Raw genomic sequence first — 14452 nt, forward strand, 5'->3', positions numbered from 1 at the left:
CCTTTTGAGTAGATGTGGTTAGGATTGTGCTGCAAATTGATGGGATTTTTGAGTGAACATAGGAAAGAATTGTGTTTGTGTTGTATATCTTTCTCTGCCCCTCCAATCCTATTTTTAAAGCAATTAGGTAGGGCTTACTTAGGTATCACTGTTTTTATTATGTTGGAAACGAATACTGATTTTTTTTTTTAATGATCTGCAATGATCAACCAGTTTTGACAATAAACTATTATATGGGGTGTATATATTTTTACATCTCCAATGTGTGTGTGTATATCTTTCCAACAACCCTGTGAGGTAGGGTTGCAGTCTGGAAACCAAGGCAGCTCACAGTAAGAAATAAATCCCTTTAAAATCCAATAACCATAAAAACAAGTATAAACAGTTGCAAAATAGCGTAAAGCGGCATGATTCTGAATTTTGGGTTGCGTGAATGAAGTTGCTTATCACTTGAGGTTGCAGTTCTGTCTCTGTTTGAGTAAGCCCCACTGAATACATTGGGACTTGCTTCTGAATAAATAAACGTAAGATTGCACTATAAATATCTATACAGGTTGTGTAAATAATAAATATATTTGATAGTCATGCTTATACAAATATTTCTTCATTTATCATATTTTCGGTTTTTGGTTTGGAATCCTGACTGGTTGTGAGATGCTTAGTTTTCTGCCTTACTCATAGGAATCTTGTTGTGGTTGGTATGGTATTGAATTTAAGAAATCATCACTATATTTTGTTCTTTTTCTATTTGCATTTCATTTACCTTTATCCTCACTCCCTTTCATCCATAGAAGCAACAACAGTGGTTCCATGTGCTCCGCTCAACCTTCTTAAACCCACTGATGATTCACCTTGTTGTTTGTTTCTTGTCCAATAGTGGTAAAAGGAAATTCACTTACTGGGCAGCGTGGCTGCAATTGTTGTTCCTAAGCTACTGCCTGTGAAGGTAGACCAAATCATGTGTGCTTTCTCTCTGTCAATTATATTCACTGGAATTGGGTTGGCTGACAAAGTGAGTTTATAGCAGCCCACAGGGTAGACAGAAAAGGGTAGAGAATCTTCTTGCTCATTACTCAGACCTCTTTCTGAAGTGAAGGGTCAAATCGGTAAAGAAATTTGGATGTTAAAAGGTAGGGGCAGGGCATTCCAGGCAGGGGGTTGCCAACCCTACTTGGATATGGATATCTTTACAGAGGATCCCTTGTCAAGCTTTACCAACAACACAATCTAAACTGTATCTACTGAGAAGTAAGTCCTATTGAGGTCTATGGGGCTTAGTCCCTTAGTCAATGTGTTTAGAATTGCAGCTCTTTGGGGGCATCTATCTTTATTCCTGAGTGCTCCATCTAATCTCCACAACACTAGGCTCCTTTCTTCCTACAATGGCCTTCTGGTGACTGGCCTGGCCTAGCCTGAGGGCACTAGAACCCTTTTTGCCAGAAGCTAATTGGCTAGATTAAATGTTCCCCACCCAGGCTCCATCTTTTAGCTAAGATTTCTATCTTAATTTCCAATCAGATAAATGTTTTTGTATGAATTGTATGCGCCAAGCAACTGTGGTTGGTGCTTAATGTATCATGCTTAATGACATCACTTGGACCCACCCCTTGATGTCACTTCGACCCACCCTGTGACATCACTTGGACCCGCCTCATGATGTCACTTGGACCTGCCCCATGACATCACTTGGACCCGCCCCATGAAATCACTTGGGCCCACCCCCAAAATCTCAATGTTTGGGATGCTTCTGACCTGGCAACCTTAGTGTCATACTAGTCTGCAATGCAGACAAACAGTATGTTCATGTTAGAAAATTATCACAAAAGACTAGCAAGGACACTTTGTGCAATATGTGAAAACAAGTGAAAATGAAGCAAAATACTTACCAATGTGAGGCCATATTCAATTTAATGAAGTCTCCCCAAGTAAGGGACAGTTTGCACAAATATTTTAACACTGAATCAATACTGAAATAGTCATACATTTGCTTGACATGTAATAGGTCTGAGCTGAACACGCTGAACTGAAGATACTGGGAGCCTCTGTATTGATAAGTATTTGTTGGGCTAGGAAACTAATCTAGAATAGGTATAGCTGGATGTGTTTATCTTAGTTTATTTTTATTTGTTGTTATGAGTAACAAGTTGCATTTGTAAAACTAACTTTTAAAAGCTTTTTTAAAATATACAAATTGTTTAATAAGTTGCATTACTAACACTCTAAGTAAAAGCATAGGGATTTTTGGGGGGAAACTGTATCACCATTGCAACTTACATCAAAAGTAAATTTACATTGGCATGGTTTTCTATAGGTCCTATGATGAAACAATAGTGTGCCCACTTTGCACATACTCAAAGCATTTGTCGTGAAACTTAGGCTCACTACCCTCAAACAGTATCCCATCATGCTACAGTGGTCTTGCCAATCATTCTTAAGTAGAAAAAAACCCTACCTACCCAAAAGGCCTCAATAACAGTGTATATGTACTTTTATAAAGTTACAAAGCTCTGACAGTGGTGCACTTTTCACTCTTTGTGCTTATGCATTTAAGATAAAAAATTCGGGTGATGTTTCAATGAGTAGAACCATGGAAATAAATGGATTTCAATAGACTTCAGTCCATCTATTTCAGTGGGCCTATTCTGGAGTAGGGATGGAAGAATCTGTCAGTTTCGGTTCTCTCTATTTCTCATTTTTCAAGTCTTAAATTCAGTTCTCCACATATCTCCAGCAATTTGCATTTTTTTTTAAAAAAAAATACTCATGAAAATTCCTCAGAATTTTTATGTGAATTTCTCCTAATAAATACATTTTGGTATGCAGTTTTTACACATTTTTCCAGGCAATTTGTCCTAATACAATGTATTTTGTATATTATATTCACCAATATACATACATTTTAATTCACACCTTCCCCTAATATATGCAAATTTGTAAACATTTATTTATTTTATTTATTTATTTTGTTTCATTTTTAAACCGCCCATAGCGAGTAGCTCTCTGGGCGGTGTACAAAAGATTAAAAATACAGAAATACAAAATATCACAATAAATAAACATTATCACAATAAATAAATAAAAATATCACAATGAATAAACAAACAAAGAGATTTAAAATTGTAACATTAAACGCATTAAAATGCCTGGGAGCATAGCCAGGTCTTAACCTGGCGCCGAAAAGATAGAAGCGTCGGCGCCAGGCGTACTTCTTCGGGGAGGCTATTCCATAGTTCGGGGGCCACTACAGAAAAGGCCGTAGATCGAGTGACTGTCCTCTGGGCTTCCCGATGGGTTGGTACCTGGAGGAGGGCCTTAGATGCTGAGTGCAGTGACCGGGTCGGTTCATAGCGGGAGAGGCGTTCCACAAGATACTGCGGTCCCACGCCGTGTAAGGCTTTATAGGTCAAAACCAGCACCTTGAATCTGGCTTGGAAGCAAATGGGTAGCCAGTGCAAATGGGACAGAACAGGTGTTATATGTGCTAACCGGCTGGTCCTCGTCAGCAGTCTGGCTGCTGCATTTTGCACTAGCTGAAGCTTCTGAACTGTCTTCAAGGGCAGCCCTACGTAGAGCGCATTACAGTAATCCAACCTAGAAGTTACCAGAGCATGAACAACTGAGGCGAGGTCATCCCTGTCCAGATAGGGGCGTAGCTGGGCTACCAACCGAAGGTGGTAGAACGCATTCCTTGCCACCGTGGCCACTTGCGCCTCAAGAGACAAGGAAGGATCGAAAAGAACCCCAAGACTACGAACCTGTTCCTTCAAGGGGAGTGTAACCCCATCTAGAACAGGGTAAACATCCACCATCTGGGCAGGGAAGGCATTCACCAACAGTGTCTCAGTCTTGTCTGGATTGAGTCTCAGTTTATTAGCTCTCATCCAGTCCATTATCGCGGTCAGGCAGTGATTCAGCACATCCACAGACTCACCTGTAGAAGATGAAAAGGAGAAATAGAGCTGTGTGTCATCAGCGTACTGGTGGCAACGCACTCCAAAACTCCTGATGACGGCACCCAGAGGCTGCATGTAGATGTTAAAAAGTATGGGGGACAAAACCGACCCCTGAGGGACTCCACAATGGAGAGTCCAAGGTGTTGAGCAATGTTCCCCAAGTACTACCTTCTGGCGACGATCCGCCAAGTAGGAGCGGAACCACTGCCAAGCAGTGCCTCCAACTCCCAACTCCGCGAGTCTCCCCAGAAGGATACCATGGTCGATGGTATCAAACGCCACTGAGAGATCAAGGAGAATCAACAGAGTCACACTCCCTCTGTCCCTCTCCCGACAAAGGTCATCATACAGGGCGACCAAGGCTGTTTCAGTGCCAAAACCAGGCCTAAAACCGGATTGAAACGGATCCAGATAATCGGTCTCATCCAAGAGCACCTGGAGTTGACCGGCGACCACCCGCTCCAGAACCTTGCCCAAAAAGGGGACATTTGCCACCGGTCTATAATTGTTCAAGTTATCTGGGTCTAAGGAAGGTTTCTTTAAAAGAGGTCTCACTACTGCCTCCTTGAGACTGTTAGGGACTACTCCCTCACTCAAGGAGGCATTTATCACTTCCTTGGCCCAGCCGGTGGTAGTAGTCCTGCTAGCCTTCACTAGCCAAGATGGACAAGGATCTAGAGCAGACGTGGTCGCCCGCACCAATCCAAGCACCTTGTCCACTTCCTCAGGCTGCACCAACTGAAACTCATCCAATAATGAAAGACAAGGCCGTGTTCTGGACACTTCAATGGATTCGTCTGTCATAACATCGGAGTCTAGGTCCCTACGGATGCATGCGATTTTATTTTGGAAGTGCCCTGCGATGTCGTTACAAACATTGTTTGGTTGGAGAACAGCATCACACAGTTTGGATAAGTGCAAATTTGGAAGGATGGCTGTGTTTTGGTTCTCATATTTTTTCGGAAAGTGTGAATTTGATAGATTCAGCTCTAAATGTGAACTGAATCAGATTTCTTCTTCATCCCTAATTTGGAGTATGACTAACGTTGGGTACAACCCTTCGTGCACATCTAAAGGGTTGATAATCAACTCAATAAACTCAGGGTTTCAATAGCAGATTGCAAAGTAAAGAGGGCAAATGCACTTTGAATCTTGTCCGTTACCAGTCTCTGCCACAAATACTGCCATTCTTCAAGCTTAAGATTCAGTGTTATTTTATTAAGTATGAGGACATATTATCTCAAGGAATCTGGTTCATTAGTGTTAAATATCCTTTAACCTTAGAGATGAACCAAAGTGCAGAATTCTCATCTGTTTTCAGGAAGAACCAAAATTATTATTCACTAATAGGCAAAAAACAGTTTAAGAACATACCTATAGCCAACAGTTATTTCTATCAAACTTATTTATTTATTTACTTATTTATTATTTGATTTATATCCTGCCCTTCCTCCAGCAGGAGACCAGGGCGGCAAACAAAAGCACTAAAAATACTTTAAAACATCATAAAAACAGACTTTAAAATACATTAAAACATCTTCAAAAACTTTTACAAAAAGCTTTCAAGACATCTTTTTAAAAAAAGATTAAAAACATATTGTTTAAAAATATATTAAAAAGCAATTCCAACACAGACGCAGACTGGGATAAGGTCTCAAAAGGCTTATTGAAAGAGGAAGGTCTTCAATAGGTGCCAAAAAGATACAGAGATGGCACCTATAAAACTTTAAACTTTAAACTTTAAAAAGCAAGTAAATTGGGCTGCTATAGTGAATGCAGCAGAGAAGCAGAAGACCTGACCTCCACTATGAGATATTGTACTGCCCTACAAATCTGTAAAAATACAAAGACAATTTTGGTTGGTCTTTCACAGTCCAATCTACTTCCTCTGTAGCTTGGAAGAATTTTGTAATAATTGCCTTTGAGCATATGGTGAGTGGTGGAAACACCTGAAATCAGGACTACATCTCCAAAGATGGAGAATTATAGTATGTTTGTTGGTGTGCTTCTTACTTTGCTTCTTTCCTGTGTTACTACTCTTTCTACAGAGAATCTAACCTAGAAAATTATATTTCTCTATTTATCCAAGAAATCTGTGTCAAATTTATTTTTTATTAATTTCAAAGCCTTTTTATTGGTCTATGTCATATGACAGCCTTTTGTGTTTCAAACTGGAAGTTATGTTCTGTTTCTATTTTGAGTGCTTTAACAGTTGAATCTGAAACTGCAGTATGATGTAAAATTGTTGCAATTTAAGCAAGGAATTTAGCTGTTGGAAAAAACAAACTTGGGGTTACGCTTGAAAATGGTCCGGAAGCTGCAACTGGTACAGAATGAGGCTTCCTTCCCTGGTTCTCCCTGTCAGGTTCCCACCTGCTTGTGGCTACTGCCTTTCACTAGGCACCACCAGGGACACCACCAGTCAGGACCGTCCTTTATATGGTTTCTCACTCCGCTCTAGCACAGATCTCACTAGATCCCATTGCTAGGCAGCACCACCAGTCACTTCCTGTAACCAATACTCCCAGAGACTTTGCCTAAGTCTCTCTATAGCTTGTTACTTTGTAACTGTGTGCCTATGATGTTCCCAACCCCCTTGTATCTTTATATATAAAACATACAACTCTGGGTTGCTCTGGATACTTGACTTGTTACAACATCTCCGTTCGCTGCTGCCACCATTAGATACAGTTTCTGTTCAGCCTCGGTAATTACCTTGCACTCCCTTCTGGTCTGTATATTCCCCCAGCCAACGATCAGGCCTTTGGTAAACCAAATAAGTATTTATTTACTAACAACAGGAAATAACAAGATTACTTTAGGAATGTTTCACAAGCGTATGGTTTCATATATGGTCACTCTTTATGTTTCTGTTCATATATATACTCTTTAAATATCAGCCAAATACAATCCAAACTTCCCTCAGAACTCTACCAACCAACCCTCACCAAACGACCTCACTCCAGCCAACTCAACAACTTCCCCCCCCACATCACTCACAAACCTCCATTTATACCTTCAGCCAGCCAGCCACTCAGCCAATCATCATCCATGTACTCCCCCTTTCTCTCTCAGTCAATTACCATACATCACCTAACAGAGTCACACTTACCATATTTACAGATGCTTAACCTACAGGAACATCACATTAAAGGCAGCCGCCGGTGAGATCACATCACTCCAGTGCTGAAGGAGTTGCACTGGTTACCGGTTGTTTTCCAGGCCCAATTCAAGGTGTTGGTTCTGACCTTTAAAACTCTATACGGTTTCGGCCCAGTCTATCTCAAGGAGCGCCTCCAACATCATGAGGGATGCCGCTTAACAAGATCAGCTTCAAAAGGCCTTCTCTCTATCCCACCAGTTAAAATAGCTAGACTGGTGAGAACTAGGGAGAGGGCTTTTTCAATTGTGGGCCCCACTTTGTGGAATTCCCTCCCAAATGATCTCCGCCATGCCCCCTCTATGATGAGGTTCCGCCGGGCCTTGAAGACCTGGCTCTTCAGGCAGGCTTTTGGGGTGGGTTAGGTTTTATTAATATTGTTGAGATTTTTAATGTTTTAATGTATTTGTATGTTTTTATTTTGTACGTCGCCCAGAGTGGCTAGACAGCCAGCCAGATGGGCGACTAATAAATTTAATAAATAAATAAATAAATAAATAAATAATAATAATAATAATAATAATAATGTTTTTAGCCTGCTATGCTTAAACCACTCCACTTAAGGAAGGGTGGGCATGGTCAATTAAAAATACAGAACACACCTAGAAATTTGCTAGAATATATTTTACCTCCCACTGTTTTATCTTATGCAAACTGAGATACTCCACATCTCCATTGGAGACTATTCTGCAGAATACTCAGTGCCATTATTCCAGAATTGTTTTTGAAGTTTTTTAGTGTAAATTATGCCAAATGTTGCTGTACTTCACATATTCACAGAAACAGAAACAAAATAAAATGATTTACTATAGGAAACTTCACTAAAATTGCAAAGTAAATCAAATATATTTAACTTGACTATCTGAACTATATCAACTGTCTTAATATTGTTGCTTCCTCTCTGCTAAAACAAGACCAGCATAGCACATGCCTTGTTTCTGTTATTTGGGCTGAAGTGTTGCCACCACTCACCATATGCTCAGAGGCACACGTTATCAAATTCTTCCAAGCTACACAGGAAGTGGATTGACCTGTGAAAGACCAACCCAAATTGTGTTTGCATTTTGACAAATTTGTAGGGCAGTCCAATATCTCAGACAGGAGATCAGGTCTCTTGCTCCCCTGGTGCATTCACTATAGCTGCCCAATTTCCCTGCTTTTTAAACTTTGATAGAAATATCTGTCTGATCAAAAGGCAGTTCTGATCATTTGCATGCTTATTGAGTTCAGTGGGATTTGCTCCCATGCAATCATGCTTAGGATAGGTAAAACTGACCATGTGGAGGAGAAGAGGGAAGGAGGAAGGGAGGAGAGGTGAACAAGGGGGAGGGGGAAAGATTGGAAGGGGGAGGGAGGGTTGAAGGAAGGGGTGGGAAGGGGCAAGAGGGAGGGGATGGGAGGGAGGAGGATGGGAGGGCAGATTTGATCATTTGCATGCTTTTTGAGTTCAGTGGGATTTATTTCTGTGCATTCACGCTTAAGATAGGTGAAACTGACCTGGGAAGGGGCAGAAGGGGGAGGAGGTGCAGAGGGCGAGAAGGGAAGGAAGGGTGGAGGTAGGGAGGAAGGGGAGGGGAGAGGGAGGGGAGGAGATTGTATGAGTGTGCACTGGGCAGAAGGAAAAGCCCTTTCCTTTCCAAAAGGAGAACACAGTATTATTTTTCAGGGTTTCCTCCACCTTTTTATTCTACAGCAGTCACATGTAATCTTCCACTGAAATTTAAGTCAATGCTGTCCCTGGCCACATCTACACCAGACCTTTATTTCACTTTAGACAGTCATGGCTTCCCCCAAAGAATCCTGGGAAGTGTAGTTTGTGAAGAGTGCTGACAGTTGCTAGGAGACCCCCTATTCCCCTCACAGAGCTACAATACCCAGAAGAGGGGCTGACTGTTAAACCACTCTGGCCACTGGAGTTCGGTCAGGGGAATAGGAGTCTCCTAACAACTCTCAATAATCCTTCACAAGCTACACTTCCCATGATTCTTCGGGGGAAGCCATGACTGTCTAAAGTGAAATAAAGGTCTGGCATCAGTGTGGCCACCTGATTAGCCAAGCTAAACAGCTGTGAGTCTGGCTTTTAGAACACTGACAGTAGTTTCTTACTGAGCATGCCCACCCTTATAATTGACTCCAATCTTAAAGTTCTTAAGTTAATTAAAAATCAGCCAGGCATTTTTAACTTTTAAACTGCAGAAGCTGAAGATCAGAGTATGGGGCAAGGTCAGTAACAGGATTACAGGTACTCTGTGAACATGGCTGATTTTTAATTAATTTCAACAAATTATGAGACCACTGACAGGAAAAAGTCCAACAGGGGTCTGGATTTTTCTTCTCTTGTTTTACACTTTGAACTCTTGATTCTCTCTGAGTGTTTTGTATATCACTATGAAAACGTAGAAGGTTGTTAAGCAAGTCAGGACTGTAAGTTTTGTAAGATTTTGTTTTGAAATAAATTTATTGGAAGCATCAGAATGGCATGGGGTTATTTTCAATTTAACATTGCAGAATGCGAAAAATGCATGCTGTATAATTATAACTCAAGTAAGTCTGTGAAGCAGAGATTACATGCTTGTTCAAATGGGGGCACAATTTCATCCTCATTCAGACTCCTTGTCCATGCTAGACTTTCATTACATTACATTTTGCAACCAGATATGACTTCTTGATAACTCCAGGATAGTAAGAATTTCACAGCACAATTCTATGCATGTCTACTCAGATGTAATTCTCACTGTTTTAGTGTATAGATTGCAGTTTCAGTGACAGAAGCAACTGAGCAGTCTCTCTGCTTTCTCTCATACATAAATTAGAAATGGCAATGGAAAAGTGGGTGGGCCATGTATATCAGTACTCTGCCTACTTAGTGGAAACCTTTTTGACAATTACTCCAAAGTACACCCAAGTATAAACTTTATCTTATATGATTCAAAGTTCTGCATTGATGATGTTTAAATCCAGAAATGAATGTAACTTTTTTTGATTACGGCAGCAAAAGCAATAACATGCCATCAGCAACTGTGAAGAAGTGCTATATTTCCGAAACAGGTGTGTCATGACTATCACAGCCAAGACAGGCTGTCAATAGATCATCACTCTTCTATGGCAGAGTCTGAAGCACAGGTGTCAAAGAAATAGGATGGGGTGAAATAATAAGATACTGACAAACTCCTTGTTTCTACTTTAAAATTCTTTGCACTCATTTTATCAGTCTTTGGATGCTCTACATCTTGACACAATGTATACCAAGAGTCACAGTGTGGTTTAGCGGTTCAAGTGCTGGGCTTGAACCAGTGAAACCTGGGTTCAAATCCCTGGTTTTGTCAAAGAGAGAGGAACCCTGCTGTTTTTTTGGAATAGAGATACCATAGGGTGTTTTTATATTTAAAAAGAAGTTTAGTCTTAGGTGTGTGCACCAGCTCTGTGTATTGTATACCCCCAAACCATAAGACATATGAAGGTGATTTGGGGAAGGTTCTCACATTTTGGAGTTGGAATATGCCATTAGCAAGGCATCTCAAGGTGAATCAGGGACTCCTAATGTTCCAAGTGGCTCTGTGAACACAGCTGTCCAAACAACACAGGACCAGATCTACTCTCCTTCCATCAAGAAATGAAACAAAGCTAACTGGCAAAACACCAAGAGCTTGAAACGGGAGGGTGGAAGGATCTTGTGTTTTGATGGACAGGTCTAGCTTTTAATCACAGTGAATTATTTTCCCAGGGCACTCTAATCTCAGTGATTTGGAGGAGGGATTAAAAACTGTGTTAGTTTTTCACATAGATCTATACCTTCCCCTATGCAAGTCAACGAAAAGATCTCCATTATATCTCCCAAACTCTGTGGGGGAGCAGAAGCCCAGCCCACATAAGCAACAATTGGGGTAACAAGGTCCTTTTTGGGAGGGTAGCATTTTCCCCACTCCAGTTTTTCCTAGGGACCTTTGTTCTTTTTTTCTACCATTTCCCTTCCCATACGGAAGTCAATGGAAAGATAACTTTCTCCTGTAGAGAAGAGGTTATATCCCCAAAACTCTTGTGTGTGTGGGATGGGGGTGGGGGTGGCAAAAGCCATCCACACCAATGACTCTTGGGATAATAGGATCATTACTTGGGGAGAGGGTGACATTTCCCCACCCCAGTCTTCCCTGTGGATCTATGCTGTTTTTTCCTGCTCCATTTGCTATCATTTCTATTGTACCCACCCCTTGTGGGAGAAAATTATCATTCTGAATTTTTTGCAGGCTTCATCCCCTCAAAAGGGGTAACCACACCGGCAAATTGTATTCAATTCTGGCTTATAATGAAAAAAGTTATAGACTTTCCTTTTATTTTTTAAAAATCAGACTTTAAAAGTACCCTTGCATGAAAACCCACTGGATGTGTTTGCCTAGAATCTGGCATCCTTAATCCACTCCAGAGGGGCTTCAATAACTGTGAAAAGAAAAAAAATGGTATTGTCAGTTTTAGATTCCCTATCATAGTGAATAGTGGTGGGGGAAACAGAGCTTTGTTTTTAACAGATTTAATTTGGTCCCAATTAACAAGTCATTGGAAAGACACAGATTGGCTCTGAAACAAATCAGGCTGCTTCACAAAGCTAGAGATACAGATGCAGGATGAATCTTGTGATCACTACACACCCCTAGTAAGTAAAGATTCCAATTCTTGTAAGCTAGCCAATACTTTGAAAGAGTGGAACATGTTCTCCTTCAGTGAAACAGAAAAACCACAATCAATACTGCATTCTATATTTGCTTCCATTCAGGATAAATACTTATTAATGCCCAGTTTTCATAGTATTTTTGATGATGGTGGTGGTGGTGGTGCTGCTGCTGCTGCCATGAATGTGAATGCCATTTTACAAAGTATACATTTTACAAAGTCCCCACCCACCCAGGAAGCTTACAATCTATAATGAAACACAATACATTTTTCAGTGCTCACCCAAGACAGCCTTTTCCAACTTGGTGCCCTCCAGATGTTTTGGACTACAGCTACCATCATCCCTGTCTATTGGCTATGGAGGCTGGGGCTGATGAAAGTTGCAGTACAAAACATCTTGAGGGTACCAGGTTGGGAAAGGATTGAGCTAAGATCTCTTAAGTGAGCACACTCCTAAAAATATACAGTGTGAACACGTAAATGTATAAATCATGCAGGCACACTCATCAGAGAGCCAGGACTCCCTAACAATGGCAAACCTGTCATAATTATATAGCCTTTTGCCACCTTTTGGGGAACAGAAAAAGAGCAGTCCCTTGTCTTTTTTGATTTGTCAATAATATAAAATGATATGAGCAGTACTGGATAAATAGCTTGGGTGAAAACCTGTCTTACAAGCACCAAAATGCCCTCACTGTCTTTAGTACTTATCAGGGATTGGGGCAGCATGTTGGTGAACTGCAGAAGCTCTGCTCACCAATATACAGAAAATCTTGTTGCAGAAAAGAATTAAGTACTTTAGTCAGGCCTGTACAGAAAAATAACAAATCTCCATCAGTTCTTCAGAGAGGTCACTTACCTCACTAGGCTAAGGTTAGTACAGAAAGGTTTGGCACTGTACTAAGAGCAGAGCCTTTGTGCACTTAGTCAGGGCCTACAATGTGCAGACAAATAGCATTACATTGAACAGTAGCACCCACCAGCCAGTGACTGTTTGACAATTGTGAAGGGATAGTTTTTTTAAGAAATAAGTTCCCAAATTGAGGCCGATACTCTTACTTTCACTGGACTAAATCTGTACAAGTTTCAGGGAAGTTACACTTAAAGGAAACAATAACTTAAAATGAAAATGTGTGCTTTGTTTGACAGGAGGGTTTGAAAGGGTTATGATTATTTTCCCACAACATTTGTATATTTCTTAAATATTCACGAGCTATCTAATTATCAATCTGAAGTGTCTATATGCCCATGTGGGTGACATCCAATATTGTCAGTGCACGAGCAGAACAGATTTCCCCTTCATCTCCTCCCCTGTGCAGCCCCCATGCAGCCCAACACCTTTTATGAAGGGCTGGGGGACCCTCTTGAACAGATTTGGGGGGTTCATGACAGACTACGGGAGAAGCAGAAGTCTGCTTGCACAGCATTAGATGGCTATTATTTATTTGATCTGACCTAATGCCAATCCTAAATAACCCCCCAACAAAAGTGACCTGGACTCTGTTTTGCACATCGGGGTAGTCGAAGGTTTCAACAAATACACTTTGTATTATTCAGCAGGACAATGAACAACCCATCAGAGGTCATGCTCTGAAGTACAGCATTCCCAAAAGGATTGTGACAACTATTTTATACCTTGAACATTTTTAAGGCAAAATATGCACCTACATAAAGTTTCATTCATTCACTCATACAGCAGCTAGCACTCCTGGCCCCAGCATTGCTGCCACAGTGCAGCAGTGGGGCTGGATAGCAGCGAGATCAGAGGGGTGCAGGTGTATGGCACCCCTCCTCCCTCACAAACCTATTCCATTTAGCAGAGAGGGAAACACACCTTTTTATTTACTCTTTTCACTACCCAATATAGCAATGCTATTGAGGAATCCCCTTCTATATTCCCTTAGTGTGCTATATGGTTCAGCTCTAAAGGCAAGCCCCCGCTCCGCTGTGACACTTTGTCCCTTTAAAGCTCACAGCTATGAGTTGGGCTCCTGTAGTCTGATACTAAGCTCTCCTTCAAGGATTTGCTGCCACCAAAGATACTAAGGCCACATTCAAACTATATTTATTCTACTATTAGTCCACTTTTAATAACCATGGTTTCTCCCAAAGAATCCTGGGAAGTGCAGTTTGTGGAGGGTGTTAAGAACAGGAGACTCCTATTCTCCTCACAGAGCAAACATTTCCAGAGTGATTAAACAGTCAGTCCCTCTTCTCAGAGAACTCTATGAGAGGAATAGGGATTTCCTAACAAGTCTCAGCACCCTTCACAAACTACACTTCCCAGGTTTCTTTGGGTGAAGTCATGATTGTTTAAAGTGGAATAAGAGTAGAATAAATGTATGGTGTAAATGTGGCCTAAGTATCTGACTCTACCTCTAGCATAGCCAATGAAGAGGCGCTCGTGTGAAAACAAAGCAAAATTTATTTTATTACAGATATATTTGAAAAGAAGCAATTTCACTTGTTGTTCAGAAGCATGTGGTTCCATACATTGTCTCAAGGTCTTAAACATAAGTTACTGTATGTTCTTTAAACACTTTCAAGCCCTACCTGGACTATCCCTCTAATATTTCTAGCTAGTTCTACTCTCTCACCAACTAATCCAAAAGCAATAAACAACGCTCTAACACTAAAGCCCAAACCTCTCCAGCAATCCCCTAACTGCCAAAAC

The sequence above is a fragment of the Rhineura floridana genome, chromosome 5 (assembly GCF_030035675.1).
Source record: "Rhineura floridana isolate rRhiFlo1 chromosome 5, rRhiFlo1.hap2, whole genome shotgun sequence".
Classification (NCBI taxonomy): domain Eukaryota; kingdom Metazoa; phylum Chordata; class Lepidosauria; order Squamata; family Rhineuridae; genus Rhineura; species Rhineura floridana.